We start from the raw sequence: 25982 nt of genomic DNA on the forward strand, positions 1-25982 counted from the left end.
ATAATACATTGGATGTACCTACCATGTGGTATATATTTTGTAGCGTGAGCAGTGGCGGTGTTCGTTTATTGAAATAATGATTTACCGGTTTCCGAGCGTGATTGATAGGCGCGCATCGATGTTATACACGGGCGCTAATATACGTCGTCAGTGGCTGGCATAGGCCTCCACTGCCGCTGCCGCCGGTTAGAAATTAACGTGGGTTTTTTGTTAGAGATCTTGACTGCGGAAGCGTCGTCGTCGATTATATAAAATGATATAGATGATGATGTTTTTCACACACGATTAAATATATTTATTATTTCAAAAAAACATTAACGCGTTTTCGAGCTTAGTGTAGAAAATAACATACATGAAATACGCCTTAGTGGTACTGGTACATTATTGTATAATATAATAAATTAATAACCGTTTATATTTTGTATTTAATAACAATCACTTTTAGATGTTATAATATGTGTGAAGACGACGCCCCGCATTAGTGGCCTGATATTACACTGTAGTATGACTGGTGCCTGCTATACGTGTAAACAATTTCTGGTCAAGTAAATTTTTGAAGAATTCGTTTTATATAATTATAAATATAAAACCATTAAGAATTTTCGGAAACTCAGCTTATCCGTTGGTTTTCTGCGGAGAAAAAATAAACTAATAATAATAAAATAGGATTATGCTACTGTCTCTCAATAACAATAACAATAAAATATAATTGAGAAGCGTCTTGGCTCGCCTGGCGGTGGCAATAGAGAAGGGTTTTAAATATATTATTTTTATCCCCAGAAAACGACCACCTACAACTAGATGACACACGACAGCTATATATTAATACAGTAGCGAGTTCACACATGCAAATACTTGGAAAAACTATAAGAGAAAATGCAACAACTATTTATGACTATATACTCATATGATATTATGTATGTAATAACTATTGTAAGTAACCGACTAAATGTAATATTATACATTTATACGTCATTATCATCCTTAACCGATACGTACGATATAATATTTCATTTTGTTAAGATCATAATAATATTATTAGATCGCGTTACTTAGGGGAAAAATGTATACTCCACAACGAATGTTGTTTCGGATTTATTTACAACACAACTAAATTATTATATTTATATAATACATATAATGTGTACAATACAATAGATCGTATATCTAAATATAATAATAATACACTTTTGACTATTAAATAGAATATTGTTATCAAACCGGTTTTTTACCGAACTACGTATATTGTATCCCAGATCCAGTCCATAAGAATGAAACGAAAACACGCATTTATATTATAATATACTATATTATATTAATATAATATAGTTTCTCTATAACAGCCGTATTAATGATGACCCGGTGAATAAATTTCAAGTCATTGTAGTAGTAAGATCATACTGGCTACAGATACACACTTCCTCGTCCATCATATATTACAATAAAACTTATTACTACACGGGTAGGGGGGGGGGGTTCTATTATAATTTATCATGTAGCAAACGTATCTTTAAGTGATACCTATCGACAAAGACATAGTCAATAGTATAATAAATACTAGTAAGTACAGATACATACGTAGATATTTTGCACAATAACGTCAGATGATCTTACATAAGTGGTAACATAGTTATATTATACATATGCTACATGCATAATCGAAAACGACATATGCAAATAATTTTCCTCCAAGAAGATTCGTTGCAGTAAGTTATCTTTCCCATTGTCAATGATGACTCAAAATTCTTTATACTTTCGAAGGACAGTTAGTTTTACGGACATTAATAAGCGTAATATGTCATATTTATAATTATACCATACAGTGCAGTTATTATACACAACCACGAAGATGTAGGTGATTTTCAGTGCAGGATTTAGGATATTTGACGCCCCGGGCTAATACAATTGTAGCGCCCTTACATAGTTTTAGCTAGGGAGGTCAGTATTTTTTCATATACTTAAGAGCGCCCTTATACCAACAGCGCCTGGGGCAAGGATACCCATTTTCCCCTCTCCCCTAGATCCGGCATTTGGGGATTTGGTTGCGTTTTGCAGGTCGTGACTTACAGGAACTATTTGTAACATACTTACATCTATTAATTTTTTTTTAATTTAATTATTTTATAATAATTATGATTTTTTAATCGTTCGCCTATATACGAGTCGTTTGTTCTCGGTCCGGAATACCACGATTACGGCAGTCAAGTCTATTAATCTTGTTACGATCGGCTGCAGCCACCGTACCATTAAACATAATAAAGCGATCATAGATCCAAACGTGGTCGCCACAGCATAAACCACTGCCGTCGGGTTAACGTGATTTAAAGTTTAGATTCTAGACAATAATAATTATTATACTAATCAATCGTTATCGTTCACATATTCCAGTTAGCACACGTGAATAAATTAATTTAATTATAATATAGAATAATAAATTAATACAGTTATCTAAATATATGCCGGACACTAGCTGCCTGTAGGTTTGTATAGGTACATTGTGTACTTATTGTCCGTTGACTTATACAGTAGAGCCTCAATAATCCGGACGAATTCAGACCGAGGCACCGAACATCGTCCGGATAACCGGAGGTTTTTCAAGATTACCTACTCAAATAACTAAGATTTTTATTATTATTACCACCACCTTTATATTTCTTGCACTTTAATTTACAAAAATAATAAAAAAAATTTAAACATAATGAATTACCATAATTCTGACCATTTTTTATTGACTTAATCATTTCAACTTTTTGATCTAAAGATAAAGTTACGTGTTTACGAGGGGCCATTGTAACAAACAATTATAATAACCACTCAACAAGAAAGAATTTGATTAAAAGATTACTAGGGGAAACCTATAACCGACGAGAGGAGGAAGCCGGGGCTGGGGCCTTTTTTGAGGTCCGACAAAAGCAACCTGATCCTGTATTTTACCTAATTTTTACTTAAATATAAAAAATGATCCAGGAGCCTTGATAAATCTCTGCGACTCTGTTATTTACCAAGTGAATAGTACTACTTATTTACGATTAAACACTAAAATATTTGATATATTATGTAGAGAGTGGTAGTGCGACGCGAAATGTAGTCAAACATAAGATTATGGATCGTAATCACTACAGTAAAATGTGACATTATAAACCTTATCCCCACTCGAGAGCAACTGGTAAGTGGTGGGCCTAGTCATTTCATGCTTTAATGGGAAGAAACAATGAGTTTTCGTCTGCCGCGCAGTACTATTCTTACAATGAATAGACTATAAATACTGTAAATTAGTTACAAGGTTTTGAAAATATATAGGTATTCAATTTTTATTTCATTTATAACGGATAATGTTCCTTTTCAATTGGTCAATAACGATAATTTGTTCTCTTTTTTTGTTAACATTAATTTAATAATTTACAATACAAATTTACTTTTATTTTAGAAGAAAAAATATTTTTGGGTTTGTACTATCCGTTATATAAAATACTTGTCGATCAATAAATTTGTGATAAAAATTTTAAGTAGTTATGTAGGTAGGTATTGTAATTTTTAATTGATATTACATTTTTAAACACAGACAAATTTTGATAAATAATAATATTTATATTTATTATTATTGTATTTTACAATATCTTGTAATTTTACTTAGTTGAAAAAAATAATATAATTATTATAATATGTTGCGATACATAAATTATGTATATACAATAATAGTTAGGCTATACTTAAAGATTTTGACATTGTCATGTGTATAAATATTTCTCTGCATATCGTCACGTCACGTCGTTGCCGCCGGATTGGATGTATTATTTTTCAACGGAGATAACCTCCACAATATAGTCATGTCTTTGTTTTCGTATTAATTGGAAGTACGCTGAAGTTAACACGCGGATCACGAGCTCAAACTCTAAGGTAGTATTGCTGTCAAACACAATAAACAACACTAGTCTGTTTATATATATGCGATGGCAATCACATCGTATAAGCCGCGACGGCGGCGACGTACGCGTATACTACTTATATATACCTTAGTAGTTGTGTGCTATTGTTTTTCCCGAACACTGATGTCACACTGCATCGCGACCAGCGTACGACTGTAACTTTCAGCGACGAAGTGGTTTTTTTTTTTTTAATGATCAATAATAATAATAATAATAAACGCGCGTGGCACTCGTATAGACTAGATAGAGAGAGAAAGAAAGACTTACTGGTAAATAATAATATGATATGCGCAGCGCAAGGAAGAAAACCCGTCCACGGCATGCGACGGACCGACAATATCTTCACGTCACACCGTGCGCGCAATTGTGTCCACACAAGAATATGACATTAATTTTTATTGGCTTACAAAACACGATTTATTATCTGATTAAATGTACCGTTCGCACCAAAGATGGCAGCTGCAATTGTATATTATATTATTATATATTAAACTCGTACGCTATTGTAATACTACCGACGATGAGCTGACCGCAACGACGCGTTTAGACTTCTCGGCAAGCTGTATGCGCATTATACACATATTGGGCAGGTCAGCAGAAATACACATATATATGCGCGTATAGATAGAAATAACAGGACAGACTAATGCTACGTGTTCGGACCAACAAGGAAAACACAATAAAAACAGTAATAATAATGACTAATCGTCATATACTTTACACATATATAAAGTCGACTTGTTTTCGCCAATTCGAGAAAAGTTAAGGTTTTGTAAAACCACTGAATAAGCGCAACAGATAACAGGGTACACTAAATTGTGGATATATATCAAATAAAAACACAAATTGCAGAGATTTTAATAATATATACGCGGACATAGATACACGTGAAGACATGAGTCTGTGTGTTCGTACATAGTTCAGCCGATAATAATTACATGGGGAAAATGTGCGTCACTGTCGTCACTGTACAATGTTTTCCTCGGCATTAAGAGCAAATAAGAGAAATGGAGAAAATCTATGATAGAAAGAGCACGTTTATTAGTACACGACAAGTTTATAATCTGATGTTGTTATAGCACATCATAATGTCGTGTTAACGCTAAGTATTGTTGTAAGACAGGCGTGTCACTGTAAAAACAGAAAATTGTTAAAAGTCCTAGAAATTAAATAATCCGATTAGCAAATTAAACCTAGCAATATGAACGTATTTATACGTGTGCAGGGTACATTTTACTCCATTTACTTCTACAGCTGTAGATTGAGTGAAGAATTATTTTTATAATTTAATTCTTTATTAAAAACTCATTAAACAAATTTTCCAACACAAATACGTGAAGTATCTATTATCTGTAGTATGTGCAAGGTAGACATACGAGCAACAATAACATGGATCAGGCAAACGTTTTTGAAACGCTGCAGAACGTAACGATACGTACCCATCGGCGGCCATCCAAAATACTGACAGGCTCGTTTTGCCACCAATTATAATACCTAACCCAGCGATATACGTAGGTATGCAATAATATGTTATAATAATAATCATAATAACTAATAAGTATCATAAGAAGAAGAAATAAAAACTGAATAATGGGTTCTCGCTCCAAGTCGGAAAAAACAGCAAACGCGGAATAAAGTATTCTGTTAGGGGGGGAGGCGCTAATGACCCAGTAATACATCAGTTGCATACATACAGACACACACACATATATATATATATATATTAAGTATACACATGCCTGCTAAACGTGACGGTTAAGCCTTTCCCGTGTACAATAGTAATAATATTTTTCATGCGGTGTAGCTTATTACGGCCATAATTTATTGACACGACCGGCGATTTTTCATGAAAAAATAAAGCGCGCGCATAACACACACGATATAATACAAGAAAAAGAGCGTATATTATATAGCATATACGACACTCTAATTCTAAACTATTACCTACTCGGCGGTATATTATATTATGGCTTAGCGTACAAAAGAAGGTTTGGCGGCGGCACCTTAATCTGGCAGGCCGTCGCACCGCGCCGTATACGAGAGTAGAATACAAAACTGGTCGTCACGAAACTCATATCGTTTTTCAAAATCGTTTCCAAAACATTACGATATAATACTTGCGCGCACGCGAGTAAAGTGTGCGTTTCAATCTGTTCCGAAACGCGGCTTTCTACGTAGAAATCACATATTATATTATATTTATATAATTTATATTATAATATTATACACCGCTGCAGCAGTACGACATATAGGACGTATATAGGTATACGCACGCATATTGTGTAAAAATTATTATTATCGGTATACAACAGCGTCTGAGAATAATGGTGAGTTATTCACTTGGGTAAAGATCGCCCGCTGGCGTAAAATAAACAATAATAATAATAACATTCAAAGACGTCTCGGTTGTGTCACGAAACACCACGCGCACTGTTGCAGTGGATAAAAAGAATTATGGCATACAAAATAAGAAACACGTACCTACATAATATTATGTATAGTAAGTATATGTACGTATATAATATTATGTAGAATAATCTCGAGATTTTACAATATGTTACGACGATAATGTTACACGTTTTCAAACTATTATATTAATTTATCGCCCCATTATAAATTCGAAATAATAATTATCTCATGATTTATACGGGATTAACGCGGTGTGATCGACGACGGAATAACAATAATAAGGTGATTGATGTTTTCTAATTTTTAATATTTTATTTATAATAACATTAATAACTAATAAGTAAACATTTGTCGTGGGCGTGTAAGCGGAATTTACGATTTATAATATATATATTATTGGTAAATAGATAACATAAGATATGGATATAATAACACCACTATGAACAATTTAATTGGCCGCAACAATCGAGTTTCGTTATAATATTGTTTCGCACACCGCGGTTAAATTAAAAAATGCCTGACAATTAAATGCATATCATACCTATAGTTACTAGTGTATATAGTCGGATTACTACGTGCAACCCTGCAACGACCAGTCGAACTATTCGAGAACGTTGTTTATTATTTTTCTTCGATAGACTTTCTTCTCATCCGCCCGTCTCGTACACATACACATCATATACATATTTTACGAAGATACCTATAGGTATAATATTGTCTATGACACCGCGCGCGTTCGGCAGACAACTCGTCAGAATCGATCAAAGGGGGAAAACATATATGTACATTTATAAAACCTATATAGTACACATTATATTGTAACGCCATCGTCTAAGGTTCAATAATAACTCAATCGGATCGACGACCTCACGATGTCTGCAGTATATTATCGTACAACATAGAATAGCTCAGTGCCAATCATTCATGTATATAAGCTGAATTTATATCGCTTGCCCATTACATCCTTATACCTATATAGTATTAATATATATTATTTATATGGTGCATACGAGCGAATATAATATGTCTTATATTTACCTATACATGTGATTTTAGGTGATACGACACGACACATCAACGGAGGATCGAAGAACCTAAGGTCACTTGTAGAAAACGTCTCCACGCCCTATATATATATAATAATAATGAATTGCCATCCACACATGAATAAAAAATGTCTCAATTATGTATGTAGTATAGTGGAATATCTGTATAACAAACCTATAGCTCATTAAGTATATGGCTTACAATACGTGCGATTTGTTTACTTGTTTCGACCATTTATTATAACTCTTTATACTAAAATATATAATAAAAACTAAAAATTAATCCTTAACCGAAATAATACGTTTCAAGCGTTTTTATCGGATAACTATCGATAAGACACAATGATAGTATCACAGACTCTATAGAAAATAAATATAATGTAGAAAAAAATAATATAGATAAAAACTTAAATCAAATTCATGTACGATTCAAAAACCCGTATCGTAGACGATCAATATAGGCAATCATTAAAACATTAAAAGCTTATAATATAGCTAGTGTCCAAAAAATAATTAAAAAAAGAAAAACCATAACATCATATATATTTAATTCGCGCGCGCGCGCGTGTGTGTGTGTGTGATTATTTGTGTTTATTGAGGTTTATAACTTAATTTACAGAGTTATTTAATAATGATTCGTTGTATTTTGATTATCTACTCTATATACATTTATTATTCAAATAGCTAATTATAGATTAACAATTAACATAGTATAAATTTACACAAAATTTCGCAGTACTATCTTGATTAATATATACATAATTATTGGTTAGTAGGTCGTAGGTATATATTGTGCAATATAGTATTATGGTTAACCTCTTTGGAATATTTGTTATATTTATTTAAAAAGGGATTGTGTGCAAAATGTTTTATACAATATGTATAAATTAATGATATGCATACAATCATAGTTTCTTTATCTTAAAAAAGTTTTTTTATTTTACATACTATGAAGTTGAAGTGTTAATTAAAATTCATATTTTTTAAATATATAGGCTAATAATTTATAATTGATTTTTTCTAATTGATCCGAAACTGTTATTATTATAAAAAGCTAGGTAATTATAATAAAAACTTTTAATTATTACTATACTACTAAATAGTAATTAAAAATATAAATTATTATATTTATAGAAACATTTTTCAATTATACGTATTTCATTTAAAACACTTTTTATGTTCATTAGTAATTAGTAATTAGTATCAAATACAAAAACCAATATTAAACATTGGGAAAAACCAATAATAGTTTTTTAAGTTTATCCAACTATTATAAAAATAAAATATTTCATAATAATATGCATGTAATTCTAATAATAAACATTAGAACCTATAAATATATTTTTCAGCAATAAAAAATGTAGAATTATAATTTTGAACTAATGAATATAGTTAGGTACACAATGTAGATATACAATAATAATTTTTGAACAATAAAAGACAATAATGTTTAAAAAATGTAATATAAAAAAATATTTGATTGATTACGAAAAAATTATATTGAAATAATATATAGAGGAAAATAAAATGATGATTTAGACATAAATTGAAAAACAATACAAAACTATCATAATATATCTATGTGGTTATTTATGAAGAACATCATCCGTTCCATCGTTGTTAGTGTAGAATTTAAATTCATATTATACATGCTTAGGTTATTGTGCTCCACTGAAATCCATATATAATACACTTTACACTAATATGATAATGGGCCCTTGCTCGGTTAATCGGTTGGCCATTCTGAGGACTAAGATATAGTATAATAATATATTTTACTATTATAATTTTAAAATGATAGATTGAGGACAAGACCACGACAAGACACCGCAATAGAGTAAACAATAATATAATACAATCGGTTATTGCCTTATCGACCTAAATGTAACCAACTATATAGAGCGCATATTTTAACAGTTACCGCTGATATTATTTTTCATTATTATGTTTGTATAATAGTTATGTGAGTATAATAGAGAAAACTTACAAATATATCAGGCTGATAATCTATCAGAATTATACACACAATTTTTAATAATAAACAATAACATTCAATATAAAGGTATCTATCATCGTACATATTACAAGATATATATTTAAGTTTGTAAATAGTAAAATACCAAACTATATATTATATTGGCGAATTTAATTTTTATATATCTGTTCCTAATTATACAGATTATTAGTACTCATAGGTACTCATTTTAGATTTAAACTGAGAATATTTTTAATTAAACACTTACATATATTTCCCTAACCCATTAAAATACTTGTTTTTGAGATATATAAATCTTGTTTCATAATTTATTAAAAAAATATACCATTTTTATCGTAAACTATAGTACCATACAAGCCGTTAGCTATATTAACAATTTGATAATACTTAACAACCGGTTTATGCACGTCATTCAACATTATTTTGTATTTAAAAATAATCAGGTAGTTTTGTGATACGTTTGATACAATTGACTAAATTATTGTAAAATTAATACTAATTACTTAAATTATTTTTATTTAAAGGGTTATTATCAGTATATGAATAAACTATAAAATTAGTAAAATCAGAAGAAATAATGCATTAAATTATAAAGAAACATATTTTATTCGATTTTTAATTTTTTTTATTATTTAAATAAAAGAAAATCTTAAATTTTAAATATTGTTTTAAGTAGTTAGTTATGCAAAAATGTCTTATAACTATTTTAAAATCGATTGCCTAAATAAGTTGTCAGTTATATATAATTATAATATTATAAATATATATCAATACAAGCTACACATTTTGGGTTTAATTAATAATTTGTATAAAAAAAAAATTAATCAACGAAACTTTATGTCAATTTGTTTTTGTAAATAATTATTGGTCCAAAATTTAAAAATATGCCATCTATTTTATCTATTAGTAATATATATTCATAAATAAATTTGCGATCAACTAAACAGGTTTGTTAAAAATTATATTCATTTGTTATTTACATAATTATTTATTTGTTTTCAATCCAACATCATTAGATCTTATTGATTAAATCTAAACCATAATAATCATTTACTGGATTTTAAAAATAGTAATACCAACTTTATTACGTTATTATGATAATTTCCTTGTTTTTAGTCTCAATAAAAAACATACTTGTTGAGTGTGAATAATATTTGCGTAATTTAAATTTATATAAAATGTACATTATCAATCTATAAAATAACATAACATATATACGTATATATATATATATGTAATATTAAAATAAGTTTATATAGAACTTTTTATATATAATATAATATTATTCTAAATACAAAAATGTAGTTAGATAAATATAGTATTTTTATTCATAAATGTAATGAAAAACAAATATACATATTGACCGTAACTCTATTATCATAGATAAATATAATTTCAATTATAAATGATTTGAAGACATACCAGAATTTAACTTAATCCATATTATGTTCAAATTTATATTTCGATGGATTTCATATTTATCGCATATTAATATTATAAAAACTAAAATCTTCATACTATATTTTGTAAAATGTTATTTTAAAATGTATCGATAAACTATAAAGGTAGGTATTCAATAATTCTCGGCCATTCAACTAATAAACGATAATACGAACTAATTAATGCGATTTTTAAATTGCTACATTATACAATATACATGTACGGTAGAGTTATCTGTTATTGTTCCATGTAGGTATTAAATAATTTATTTAGTAATTAAGAGATATCTAACTTATCAAACACCCGACTTATAGGTAAAATTATAGGCGTTTGTTAAAGATCATTAAATTTGAAATTTTAATAATGATTTCTTTAATTTACATGACACTTAATAGGTATACATAAACGCATAGCATAATAATGGGTGGCAGCTATTAATTATTATAAGGGCTGATTTGTCGTATTTCTTACGCGTGTTTAATATAGCGCTGAAATATTAATCGACACTATTATTATTACTATTCATACATTGTTATCATCGAAATCTTCGTCATCTTTGCAAATACGGAATAAATATAAATACAATATAATAATAAAAATGCATAATAGATTATAGATAGAAACATAATATTATATAGCCCGTACGTGAATATGCGTATAATGCGTGTATATATATTACGCTCTAAGTTTGGAAAGCTGCCAAATTGGCGGTGTCTATGTAATTTAGTAGTCCGCTGTTGATTGTCCGACTATTTTAAAATAGAATAATAATAATATAAGCGGTAAGAGAAAGACAGTATGAGAGAGAAAGAGACGGATGAGAGAAAAACTCGCACCCGGTAGTTACGACGTGGTGCTGCAGAAACTCGCACGTCGATCCGTTATAAACTCCAACTACGTAGTCAATCCGGTTTTCGAAGAGGAAAAAATATCAATTATTTCGTTTTTCTTCTTATTTTTTTATTAAATATTTTTCTTTTTATTTGCTATCCACGTTCTCGTGCAACACACATAGTATACAAAATAAAATATTTGTGTATGGTGGAGTATATCTTGATATGACGATTACTATTTACATAGGGTTGGCATTATATTGATAGAAATAAGTCTATAGGCAAAGATCTCAACTCATCTTAGTAATATATTATCACGCACCTATCAACAAAGGTAATATCAATTCTTCAGTGTTAAATAACAGCATCATCCATGCATACGATCTTGTACGAATTTAAGTGTCTCTATCGCATAATGACAATCATGGGGAATTATTTTACTATTATTATTTTTAATATTTCTATTATTTTTTGAATTTATCTATGTATATCGTATATATAATTTTCATTCCAAACCAAAAAAACCGGTTACTTATTTTACTATACACTTGCAACAGATGCTCTTTTGTCTTAGAAATGTGTCAGTTTACGCATGTATAGGTACTATGGACAAATTATAATAAAACAACGTGGAATACCAATTAATAAGAAAACAAATGTAATTTATAGGTTATAGCATTTTATTGCATTATTTCAGTCAATAATTCTCTATAATATTAAGTCGTCTTGAGTAAATTATATATTACCTACCAGTGATCTATGTGTCAAAATACTAAAATCCCGAAATTTATACTGTTGCGTGTGTAACTGGGGATTAACTAAACTTTCATTGTCAGTCAAAATTCATATACCATGGTATCATTAAAACCATATGATATGGTTTTACACCGGCTATTTATTGTATGATAATATATCAAAATAATATTATTATTTATTATAGATACTTAAAAGAATATTTTCTAAGGGACGGACGGCGAAGTATATAGGCAATTCAAATACTTTTGGGACAATGAAACTATTTATGAAAAATTCGAATTAATGTGCAAATGTATTATTAATAAGATATTTTACTATCTAAAAAAAAAAATATATAATACAACAAAATTTAAATAAACAAATAATATTTAATAATAATAGACACAAACAAATTGTATAAATAACTATATTATATGGAAATATATTATAAAGAATCTGAATGTCTATCTAATCAGCCGAGGTTATCTAATGAAAACTATCAAAAATACACCGCGGAGAAGAATGATCACGCATTGACATTAATGAATTGAATGTCGAAGAGGAGATGAACAAAGATGAAGAAACAACTGCACAAGAAAAATCGAAGTCGATTTACATATTATAGAAGAATAATGATTTATGCAAATCAGAATAATATCAACCACAATACAAAATACTAACTATTAATAAAATAGAATTGCCTTATTCAATATCATAACCCATATAATATCTACAAACAAATGTTGAAATTAATCAAAATATTTAAATAAATAATAAACAATAAATAAGGAACTTAATTAAATATTGTAACAGCGCTTATAAAATTAACCGTTCTTTATTCTATCATAACCAATCATAGATTGATAGAATTTATTTTTTATTATAAAAAATGTTATTCATAAATATTACAACTTAAAAGGCAATAATTTGTTGTTTCTATATAATTCAATTATATTTATGATGTGTAATATTAAATGTCATAAACTTATAATTCATTAGGTCGATAAAAATAATAAATCAATTCTCTATACTACTATTATACCTATATGTACATACCTACTTAAAAGTTGAAGCAAGAAACGCTATGTCAATTTATTATTGTTATAACAAAGCCTATTAAATGGTGAGAAGATTTACAGGGTATTTATTATTTTCTACCATAAAGATGAATTTGATTAATTGGAATCGATTAAATTTTGTCCAAATACGACGAATATCATGAGTGAAACGCGCAAGCAAACTGCATAAGTATATAAAACGTCTTAGCACTGCCACCATACAAATATATATATATAATACTGTCACTGCGTATCATGTGCATTTTTAGTTCCGGTAAAAGTTGATAAACTGGATTGAAATTGTCTATATAAACAATAATAAGCAAACAATTTACTTAAAAAAAATAGTAGATACATATATAATATAATATACCAACTGCGCCATAAATTATGCACCGCATACGATTATTGTCGGGTTTGACTTTTTCTGCTAGCTAGATACACAACTTACGCAGATTTAGATTACATTTACTATTATTCTGTGTTAACTGTGATTTAGAATTGGTCGAATAATACAAAATACACGAAATAAATGATACAGTATACGCGCAAATTACAATGATCTAGACCTAGAGGACCAAACCTAACTAGAGATAGATAGTAATAATAATATTAAATAGACTGCTACAGATCTTGCATTTATTTAGAAGTACTAAACTAGTTTTTACTCTCTCTTCTCCTTCTTATTTTACATTTAGAATATAATGGCACAATTATAGTATAAAGAAACAAAAACCTTTCGAAATATACGTAGTTATGAAAGAAAACTATAGGTACCTATATTTACTTAATCATTATAATATTTATGTAGTAATATTTGAGTCTATTATAGACGCGTCTTCCCTGCAGACATATTTTCCTGCAGTCATATAATAGTAATAGTTTGTAACGTATAAACATATTTTAGTATTTAACACATCCAAACTAACCATGTTCAATTAAAAATTGCATAGGCACTGTAAGAAAACAGCTACCGAAATCGATCCAGAGATATAACTAGATCGTTGCATAACTTAACAAGAGTGTTAAAAAAATGTATCCCATTTCACGCGAAGAACGTGGTTTCAATAATATATATATAACAATATAAAACCCGTTTCGAGTTTTGACAAAATTTCATAAATTATCTATAGTTTTCTATTAATTGTAATAAACAAGTTATTAAATTTAATATAAATGTAGCAATATTATTCAATAGGTAGCTCAAGGCATACATTTAGATAGTAAAAAAAACACTGAAGTTTAACTATACTAAATTACAATTGATTACTATTAAATAAAATTGCACCTTATTTATACAACGCGTGACAATATATTAAACATTGTATGATTTTTAGACCCTAAAAATTAAGCAACTTAATAACGTATGAAAACTAAATAACAACTTTAATTTAATATAGTATAATATTAATGATTGTTTTAAATATATATTGTTTTAAATTTATTAAATTAACTATGTAACTAAATACAAAATGAGAAACTGTACTATTTAAAAATAATGAGTTGCCGTTTAAATGGTGTACCAATAACAAATATGGTTAGGGAAGTCGTAAAAACATAATAATTTATAAGGTAATCAAATAAATATATATAATTACATGTTTTCAGTTAAAATCGCATGTGCTACAGCTATTTAATATTTTAATATAATAAACATAAAACAGATTTAGACTGTACATGATCTATTAATCACTGCGAGATCAAGACGACGACGACGACAGTGGTAACACATCACACGGATATAAAGGTGTGTAAGTAAACATACAATGGGAACTGTTAGCATTAAACAGGTTTTTGGAGTATTTCATGAGTGGGATCAAGGTGATTCTCGTTTGCACACAAATGACCCAAAATGTAGTCCGTTTTGGACAATCATTTGGCGTGCGCGAATTATTTCTTTTAATCCGTTCGAAACCCACTGAAGTAAACACACACGCGTAAATATAAGCATCTCTAGAGTTTCGAAAATATGCAAAAACAGTGTTAAAAACGATCGCAATAATTTTTTACGATAAAGACTTAAACTAAGGGCATATACCTACGAGTTTCATTAAAATTCGTAAAATACTTTCAGAGATTAAATCTTGGACACGCATGTTCTTTGCGTATTTTATTATAGTAATATATTTTTAAATCAACAACAAAAGACCAACGAAGCACTATAAAGATTTAGAAATTTATCACCAAGTACACTAATGAAAATTTAACATCGTATATTTTTTTTTCTACTAAATCGAAATTAGACGTTCATTATATAAATATACAAGAACATATCAGTATCATTTTTATGACCCAAACACATTTATATAATAAAAATAACAGATATTTTTAATTGAAATAAGTGCTAGTTTAATGGCAAAATAAAATGAGATAAAAATGGTTTGAATAATGTCGGAATATTTTTTAAAATGTACCTAATAGGTATTATTATAAAAAAAATAATATGTTAACTTTATACAGTGTATGTTAAATATTTAAAATAGTAGTATGAAGTATTTAAATTAACTGTGGCTTATTACAATTTGATTATACTCGTATACCTATAATTAACAAATCATATAGATAGAGCAAAACCTATAAAGCAAAACGAATTTACATTCGTATGATGTTTTATAGATCTTTGTGCACTACTGTTTCCAGCGGTTGTGGACGACGGTGGGGACAAAAAAAATGGCAACACTCGGCGCACCTGCCTATAATTTAGTCTATTATTCCTCCTCTCTTATAGTCGCGCACAGTGGCTTAAAATACCGTGACCGGGTATGCGGCGGCGGTAGGTAACCGCTGAGCGCGCCTCATCGTTACATTGTACCTGCGCGCGTATAATAAAAATAATAATTTATATTTTTATATTGCCACGGTGAGGGGGGGAGGCGTTACCCGCGGCCGACCAATCGCGAGTCGTGTCGACAACGCCGTATGGGTGACGATTGCAGTTATTATCATTATTATGTAGGTACAAATGATGAATAATATATAGTTGTATAAGATATAATTTATTAAATACTCCAACACTATTAAACATTGTCAACAGCTCCCGTGATATAAACATAACTATATACTTGTTTTGATATAAAATAATCATTTTAAAAAAATCTTCGAGTACTTTATGATGTACACATTGACACGAAATCAATTCTATTTGGTGGTATGCAAAAAGTTTCAAAAAGTTATATTTATTTTATGGAGGCAAAGACGATGAGAATTCGACGCTTTTTATAATTGTAATAATATATAAGATATTAACGGAGACTTTAACGTACGTACATAATGGTAGGTATTTAATCTGCGCTCGGCGTGCAGTCTTCACGTAATACTATAATTTATTGTGTTATCAACTTTGAAGTGGCCGTCATTGCCAAATTAGGGCACATCACGATCATAGTTCCACGCATAATTCTACTCGCAGTAGTATGTAGCGCCGGTCTAAAATTAAATATTAGCCGCCACTTGTTCCCGTCACTCAGATCGTTTCCATCTGCATCGCGGAGTAATATACGTAATATAATATTCCATTTTTGTTCGGTTGGCCTACGGGCAATTTTGAAGAGAAAAAAAAACAATAATTTACAACACCTATTTTATCACAGAATATTATAAATGTTATTTGACGCCTATATGTGTACTGCTATCTTAACTATTTTTGTACTACCTAAAGTATCTTTTTTTTAGAATTTTTTTACTTCGTTTACAACTGCACATTGTTAAAAGGTATATAGAATATTGCATCATTCAGCGAGGAGTCATAAAACTATACGTTAAACAATTTTTATTAAGGACGCAATTGGACATTTTCTCTGAGTATAGAATACTAGAATAGTATTGCTGCAAATGTCTAATTCTCTGATATGCGAGGAAGGTAATAGTGGAAGTATTTTTTAAGTTCAATAAATGACAAATATATTTTAATTATTTTGATATTTTATATGATTAATTATATAATATACCGTAGGTGGGATTATTATTTTATTTTAACCCCTGGAACCCATAAGATAATTACTGCTTTGAAATTATATGTAGTTTTTCTATGAACTGACATATTTAAGTTATACAAAGTACTGCTTACAGTTGAAATAAAATATGCATTTCAAAATATATTAGTATTTTCGGATCGAAATTGTTTATATTATATTGTACTCTGTATACAGTAAAAACGTGTAGGTATATCGTATGATCTAGTTAAGTATCAATAAATTTCGAGAGGACTCTGTCTCGACTGCAGTAAAATAATATAAAATATTGCTACTGTAACATTTTATTAAAACACGACGGAAACGGACCGAAAGCGCAGCGTAAGTCGCGTGCTGCATCGTGCCCCGTCTGTTACCGCACCATTAGCGGAGGCGCGGTGGCGATGGCATTCCGTCACGTCATCGCCGCCGCGAAGATTGTATGCCTGTTGTAGGTATATATGTCTCAGCGATGCAGAGACGGTTTACCGAGATAATTGCGTGTAAAAACCGTACGGGCGGTATACGACGACGACAACAACAACAATAAAAGCTCCGTCCGGCACACACACACATACACTTGCAAGCCTGCGCGCATAAATGGAGTAGAGCTCGCGAACGAGCAGTGGCAGCGGTGGTCAAGTCGTCGTTGTCGTCGTCGTTAAAATCCAATTAAATTTAATTGAACCGACCGGAACACGCGGTATAAATGTAACAACTGCAGCTCTCTCCCTCGGTCTCTCTCTCTCAATCGCCGTCTATCATCTATCTTTAATAGTGCTACTGATGGCGTTTTTTTACATGTATATATATATATATATATATATTTACTATTATTGTGTGTGTTTAGTACTGTGTACTGTGTACTGATTGCGTTTGTTGTCTAAATCCATACAAATCTACGAGAGCGTTTAACCTTATACTAGATCTTATAGTTATTATATTATTGTTATCACGTATACATGATATTATTATTATAATTGTTAGTTGTTGCTAAATATGTTCAGATCCTCAAGCATCCAAAATAGTTCTTCTACTTCTAGGATAAGCTTAATTTTAAATAAACGATAACTTTATATTAATATAATGATATTGTGCGAATATACAACAATCGAATACAAAACGTGCAAACGATAAGAGTATTACAGTAAAACCATGTTATGATAAATTATAATTAGCGTAATGTATAATTATTTTATTTTTCTGGTTTAACATAATGTATATATATTTATATATAGGTATAACGGGCAAGTAATTTATCATTAAATCCACAATATTATAAATTATTATAACGTATAAGTATCTACATAATATGCGATTTAGAAACTTTAATTTCGAAGTAAATGTATATAAACGAGTAAATTGTGTACATATACCTACCTTAATATTATTATAATACTTATACGATTGAAGTATGCCGTGAACACGCAAATTCTACTGATTTTACACAACTAATTAACGATTTCGCTAAGTTTTTACTATATTATTATGACAAAAAACACTCATGCACAGGACGGTCAAATAATAAATATTATGGACTATATGTATAAAAATTATGCTCATAAACACTGCAGAGAAAATATAATTTATATTTAAATTATATTTTCTACTTAAAATTGTCACGCTATATTATTTAAACGAAATGATGTATTGTACTAGGTAGTGATAAATTACATTTTGCATCAACTGTGAAAAATGAGTGCATTGAAAACGAGTTTACGTATGATGATCGCACGTCGAGTCTGATTACATCTTGTAAGAGGTCCTCGTCTTACTCATTATTTATTATTATATTCATTGCGACATTGTCTGATATGATTATGGAAAATAAACGTTAAACTAATAATAAGTAATAATAACACAAGAAAAAAAAATTAATATAATATAATATTATGGTAGGTACATGTAGAATGTCTGCATATATACGTAAAATATCGTTTTTATTTTTTCCAAGTTCTAAATGCAATATCACTTATTTATAATAATAAGATAGCTGTATCTAAGAAAATGTTCAGTATTTCAGCAATCACACAAATATATGCATGAGCTAAAAAAGTCGAGTTCCAAAAAAATATACGCACGATTTTCCGTTGCAAACGATTGAAAAATTTGCATATTATAGAGTAGGTACCTATAGTTTACAAAGCATTGTGTACTTTCACCGCTGTTAAGTGTTTTCGACAAAAAAAAAATATATATTATTAATATAGCAATAATTGTTTCGTAGCCACAATCACGAATTGATGGGATTTTATAACATATTGTTATTTCATATTATTATGTATAGCGTGATCATCGACATTCGAAACACTGTTCCGTAGTCGTTGACGATAAGTTAATCGTTTCTCTCTCTGTCTATCTGTATATCAATTATTCATTTTTATATTATATGCAAAACTATTACAAATATCATTGACTGTTATACGAACATTACAGTCCACTTAAGTTACACAAATATAAAACATATTTGATAGGTATACCTATACCGTGGTCCATGACCTAGTAGTCTGTTCAACACATTACCTCCCGATGTTATACTATAAATAATATACTCTATATAATACAATCAATATAATTCGTTTCAAAAACCAATGTAACTACATATATAAAACATTGGTTTATTAATATTAGATGCGGTATTATAGTCGGACATACTATACTCGTATTGTTGTTTTCACAACGAGAAATCTGCGACTTAAGAATGAAAACCACAAAAACACATCACACAATACTTCAACATACGAAGGCGCAGTAGCCAAATTCGAAATGTAGCAGCGACTAAATTAAATAAACAAGTCGTTGAGTTCTCCGGTTTCTGTCACTGCCCCGGGGCCACAACCATCGTGGGCGCTCTGCCGGAGAAACGTATGTAGGTATACACGTAATGCGTGAAGATTTTTTTTTTTAATTTTCTTACACAGTGTAAATCATTATGGAGTCCGTCATACGATAAAAATGATTATTTATAGTGTTAAAGATGTTTTTAAGATGTTTTAGGTTGTATCGCAAAAGTCCCTTATTCAGGCACATGCCGCGTATGTATGTCTTTACGAGTGATAAATCGTATACATGCGAAGTTTCGTTCCACATGGTTGAAATTTATACTAAAAAGTATAATATTATTGTTTTATGTTAATTCATAAGATATTATATGGAAAAAAAACTATAAAATATTAAAAAAATTAGTTTTATTAGCCTCATGTCCTCATCGCGTCACGTTGAAACAAAACAGTATGAGTGGCTTTATAATTTATTATTGTACGTTCATTGTGTTATAATTCTATATTTTTCTTTTCCGCGGCATATATTATACGCGTAGAGGTCCTCCCAACGAAAGAGCACGTCGTAGTATGCTTATCAAATAACGTCGTTTAAGTCTCTTGTCTCTTTCAATCACGTAAATCGTCGTTGGTCGCCGTTGTTATACTTTATAAACGTAAATATTATGTATCAACGTCGGAAAACGAACGGGATTTTAAACGACATCAACCGTACAGTTTCGACAACAAACGTATAAATATAGTATTATACTATTATAATAGCATTATTATACATACGGAAAACGATTTCTCTTCGAAAATATTAAATAACAAATACGCATTATATTCGATCATAATACAAAAATTACCTGGTAATTTACAATTAATAATAGGTTAACCAACCACCACCACCCCGTTTTCATAGCAGTAGCCCCGCCACCGGCTATTATATTGTAATTATTATATCGTACAATGAGAGAATAGCTCTCATTTCCATCGTCGCGTGATTGTTATTATTACACGCGTGAACGGCTCCGGTCGACGCTCATTAAGTATAGGCACCTATCGCGGGCTGTCGCTTAAAAAATAATATATATACCAGATACCTATATAAATAAATAGTTATTCAGAATGCTTGAGCAACTTGTATATACGTCGGAAAACCAAAACGCCATTGTGAGACAATCGCTTCGACATTATAATAATAATATGCACACACGTGCATAATATTATACATAGGTAGGGTAGGGACATACGAATTATTATTATTACTATAAATAATAATAACCGATAATTTCTATCATGATACACGTAGATATAATATTACATTTATTTACTACAATTAGGTACTTATTATTTTATGATATTATATTGTCGTGTTTTAATAAATCGCGTACTCACAACTCGGCCAGCAGCGCCGCTCATTTTCATTTTTCATTAATTAACGGTGACGGCGGCCGTAATTTTCCCACGAAAGCTAAAAATGATCAGCCATTGTGCACGCGAAGGTTTATATATTATTGTAATGTATACGTTTAATATTATATCTATATAGGTACGCGTATGCATATTACGCGCGCTTTTGTATGTGTGTACGTATTTATTTTTATTCCAACAAGACCTTGTCAAACGACAATTATTATTGTCATGTGATTGTCGTCGACCGTTTTTTACTCAACGCAAGACTGCGAAACAATGGCCATAGTCAATTATTATTACGACGGGTTATAGAACACCGCCGCCGCTGATTCAGTCCCTGCGGGCCACGAATAAACTGCTATATTGGCGTGTACACATACATGTAAGTATTGAATGCTATGTATTGTATAAATTACTAATGTTTTAATTATCTGAACAATAAAATTAATACTATTTACAGTTAGAAAAGAAAATTGAATAATTGTGTTATAGAGGTAATAATACATATTTTGAATACAAATGTATATATCTTTTTAAACTTTTATAAATATTGTATATACATTATGAAATAATAACTAAAAAGTTACTATTATTAGTGGTTATTTTGTGATATTCCGTGATTGTTGGTCTACATAGTATAACCACTATTTATGTCAAGGGTAATAAAAAATACAAATAAATTGTGTTAACGCATATCTTATAGTACTGTGTTATCTTAATATTCTTGTTTAGATTTTATATGTAATATGTGTAAAAAAATAGTTAGATAAATTATTTTTATTATAATATTTTAATATAAAAATAGTTAATTTAAAACAATAAATAATACAAAATTTACAACTTATAAGTTGTCTGTCATTGTAGCAGATTCATACAAGGAAATAAAACAAAAGCGAAAACAATTAAAAGTAGATATTATGAAAATGCTGGGAAATGAAAGTATATTATAAATGAATGATGAAAAATTATTTTAATTGATATAGTAATTAATAATTTATAATACAATATTATCAACATAAAAAGTAGTTTTCATTTTTAATCGTATATTATTCTTAACTTGGGTAGTTGTATAAAATATTACTGTAATACCTATACCAGTGTTTATTCATAGCGAAAATTCAAATATAAATACATAATAGTATACCTACGTCGTCGTATATATTATGTAGACTACGCAGTTAATTGTCGGATAGAGGTGATAGGGTGACGTGAGCGAATAAGTGTTTGATATGTACAATAATAGTATATTATTACAATATATTAGTTGGATAATAAAGCAAAGTATAGTGATTTATATATTTCTACCTAATGCCAAGGTCGCGGAGTAAACACTATGCGACGGAGCACTCAGCTGCTGGTCAACAACAATAGCCACTGACTATACGTCTTTAATACCACATAAGTACGCGTGTGTATAATAATTTTATATTATATTATATGTATATATAGGACATACACTTATTATACACGACGAGTCGATAACAATAAAACATCGGAACACAAATAATACGGGTTGAAGTCGAAATGGTGAAAAATTATTATAAACAAAACTTATTATACATAGATGGACAATATACTAAAACCTTTTGTATATTTTTACATCGTACAGATCGAGTTACGGTTGTTGTATTTACTCATATGTACCACCGTTACAACATGGGTTAAATTAATGGTACGCCAAAAATAACTGCAATGAATTCAATGATGGAATTCCTCCGGAAATTATTTTGATGTGGGATCGGTCGGATACCGTAAACACCGGAATGGTGTGAAATAATTTTACCCTGTCATACTTGGAAATAGCGAAACGAAAAAAAATATGCGAAAAACGTGTAGTTTTAATAGGTTCCTATACCAGCAAAAACGAATAACGAAAAGTGTAGTAATTCATGCCCATGTGCAAAGTATAATAATATTACGTACACTGTACTGGAATTATATTCCTACTCGGAAACACATGAGGCCCAATGTGGTGGACATCAAGCGGCGAGAGCGTCAGGGAATGTGGGCGAACTCGATGGCAGTACCGCTGCGCGTATTATTGTTGTTATTTTTATTATTATTATTGTCATGACGTGTAGTACTTAGTGCTGACCAAGAAAATTATTTACTCGTATCGTATATAATACGCGTTTTATTTTTCAGACGGTAAAAAAATAAATAAAATAATAATAAAACCGCACTTTTATAAAACGTATAAACTACGGAGGATAATATTAAGTATCGCAACGACACACATCGCCACAGACTCGGTGTACCCATATAATATATACCAGATATACCTACAATAACATAAACGGACGGCGTTTACAACGACTGCGGCAAGTTTTTTTTTCGTGCTCCGGGAGCCGGCAACGGTGCTTTTTTTCTATCATAATAATTTATAATAATAACAATAATAAATATTATTATTTTCCGCGAACGACGATTATTATTATAACCCAGTTGTTATGATATGCGACACACACGGCGACTGTATCACGGTTACGGCTGCCGAGTAAATACATACAAATGCATATAATATACATTTATACGTATACTTATATATAATTTAATAGGTGCGTCAGAGACTGATAATATACGATAATACGTATAACGTCGCGGTGGGTTTCGCCCACGTCGCGACAAATTGCACATTTATCCGATAAAACGTCGAGCAGTCGAGTACACGATACCGTGTGCAAATTATTATGATGTACTTAGTTTAGGATAATAATAGTTCTCCGATTTCAGAACAAGAAAACGACCGTGGTATGCGCGCATATTCCATTGGCGGGATTCCCCGCGGCTACCACAGCGGTCGATACCGCGAACCGTTCAGGTACCACGTTGACCGCAACGAATCGTTACCAACGTTACGGTGGCTGTTTTAGATTTTTCGGCAGTCTGGGGAAATCCCACACTTTATACCATTGTTTGGTACGAAAATCGCGCGCGCACGGGTTTCGCCGTTGAAAAACGGGCGGGAAACGGCGTTTAAGTCGCGGACGGGCGAAATGTAGTGACCAAGTACCTAATATACTCGTACTATAGCGCGATCGCTATAACGGATTAAGATTAATTAAACAAAAGTGCACCGACCTTGCGTTCAAATCCTGCTGCGCGTAAAATATCCTCCGGAAGTCTGACGTCAGATTTTCGGCTTTTGCGGTGACGATAGTGCAGATCTCACGGCGACGTCGGTCAAGCCGGCAAACCGAACGCACAATGTTTTGACGGGACGCACTCGGTCGAAAAACACGAAAGACGAACTATTTTATTGAAATACTAATATTATTTTTAAAAGCAACGGCGGACGACGAATGCGGCGTACAAAGGCGGACGACGAAATAGAAAACAAACGGAACCAAAATCGGCGGCGGGCGAAAAACACAATATTATAAGGTATAATATAATTATAATTATTATTATTATTATTACTGCAACCGCACCGGCGATGATGGATTTAACGCGCGACGGCGGCGCCGCGGAACCGCGCACACGGTATACAGACTGTGATATGATATCAAACGAAACGCACGGAACCGGAGCTCCGAAGACACTGAATGCTCATCGGACACGGAGGGAATCTTGAGCAGGTGTGAGACGAGATCAACTTTATTCTCCTCCGTCCCATTCTTGCCGGTTGCGCGCGGCGCGCGCGCGTGTGTGTAGTCTCCACGGCGGCGGGTGACCGGCCGTGCCTAGTCAAACAAGTTTTCGTGTCCGTGTGTGCGCGTATATACAGACGGGGTGCTAGTGCGTGTGTGTGTGCGTGTGTGTGTGTGTATGTGTGTGTGTGTGTGTATGTGTGTGTGTGTGTGTGTGTGTGTGCGCGTGCGTGCGTGTGCGATCGTTCGGCCGCGGCGGACGACAACAGTACTTCTTCGACGACGTTTCACGTAAACAACGGTAGTTCTTTTATTATTATATTTTATAGGCACGCTCGATCGAGTATCGTCGGTATCGGCGCCTCCGGCGACGGTGCGCGTGGGTAAGCGATTTGGGTGAGGGGGATGTAGAGGCTGCAGCGATACTTGCAATGCGCGTCCGCCGCCGCATGCGTTTTGAACTTTCGGGTCCGCCACAGTCATTATGCATAATGTATGCCATTACGCCTAATCCAACCTAACCTTTCGACATATCGGCACACTTCCGTTTTAACGATTCTTCACACCGATGGCGATTGATTGCTAAATTTGCATGTATTGTAGTGAATAGTTTCATTATTAATATCAAAATAAAACCGTTGTTTGCACAGTGCACACTCTCGTATAGAATATTATGTGTGATTCAAAGGCAAACAATTCTAATCGCATAATAGCAGAAACGCACACCCGTCGTATAGTATATGTATGTAGCATTAGTAAATACAAAAATTGTTGATTATGTTCATTCAAATCTGAAATTGCGTAAAACTGTAATCGTTGGT

At 31.1% G+C, this 25982-nt stretch overlaps 1 protein-coding gene across 1 annotated transcript in view; it reads right to left on the bottom strand.

Moving 5' to 3' along the window:
- Positions 1-25123, bottom strand: part of LOC132931019 (myb-like protein AA) — a 162398-nt gene extending 137275 nt beyond the window's left edge. Inside the window, exon 1 of the mRNA XM_060997199.1 lies at positions 24653-25123. The gene's annotated coding sequence lies outside the window, so the exon portion shown is untranslated. The remainder of the gene's footprint in view (positions 1-24652) is intronic.
- Positions 25124-25982: the final 859 nt, after the last annotated feature.

Source organism: Rhopalosiphum padi, chromosome 4 (genome assembly GCF_020882245.1).
Source record: "Rhopalosiphum padi isolate XX-2018 chromosome 4, ASM2088224v1, whole genome shotgun sequence".
Classification (NCBI taxonomy): Eukaryota; Metazoa; Arthropoda; class Insecta; order Hemiptera; family Aphididae; genus Rhopalosiphum; species Rhopalosiphum padi.